Here is an 888-nt window from a genome sequence, read left to right on the forward strand (position 1 = left end):
GATCCCACGGGTGCTGGGACAGCCCCGGGGGGCGAGGCCAGCGCCCCTCGTGCCCATGCTGCTTCTCGCATTTGTCATCCCGAGGTGAAGAAACCTGGGCTGTGGGGTGGCCACTGGGGTCCCGCATGGCAATGGGGCAACACTCGCCACAAGCGCCCACAGGAAGGTTTCCCGTAGGTCCCGACACCCCGGGGGCCCGCTGCCCCAAGGAAACACCGCAGGCTGTGGGGTTTGCATGTTTTAATGATGGTTTACGAGAGTGGATAGGGTCGCCGGAGATCCACGCGCTCAGGCACCTGCCGGCCCCCCACGCACATGCTGACGTGAGAGCAGCTGGGGACACGAACCGGAGCCCGGTGGCCTGGCAGTGCCATATGTACCCCACCATCCTCTCAACACCAGGGTTTTCCGAGGGCTGCCACAGCGGACACTGGCAATGAGACATGATTATGAACCTACGTACAGCACAGCATTGCTCTCCTCGGGGAGAGCTGGATGTGGAGAACAAGAAATGCTGGGAGCAGGGACATGCAAGCAGTCCTGAAGGGTGCTGGTCACAGCACGGCTGGGAAGCCGGGCCACGTGGATGAAGTGGCTTTCAAGCAGGAGTACAATAGCTGTTGCATGGTAATCACAACTAACCTCGTATGAAACAAGCCACATGGTAGTTACCTAAAACCCAGAGTCCAGCAGGACCAGACCCTGCTGGAAAACACTGCCAGAGCACCTGGGCCTTGAAGTCCTTCATGGCTGACATGAAGGTATACAACTAAGACTAGTGACATTCTCCAACATGGTAGGTGTCTTCTGGAAACCCAGCACCATCCTTTGTGAAAGCTCAGGAAAGAGAGTAAGACCTTTTCTATTGACCTTTTAGCTGAAATAAGC

This window comes from Egretta garzetta, unplaced genomic scaffold (genome assembly GCF_000687185.1).
Source record: "Egretta garzetta isolate BGI_Z169 unplaced genomic scaffold, ASM68718v1 scaffold17, whole genome shotgun sequence".
In the NCBI taxonomy this organism is placed as follows: Eukaryota; Metazoa; Chordata; class Aves; order Pelecaniformes; family Ardeidae; genus Egretta; species Egretta garzetta.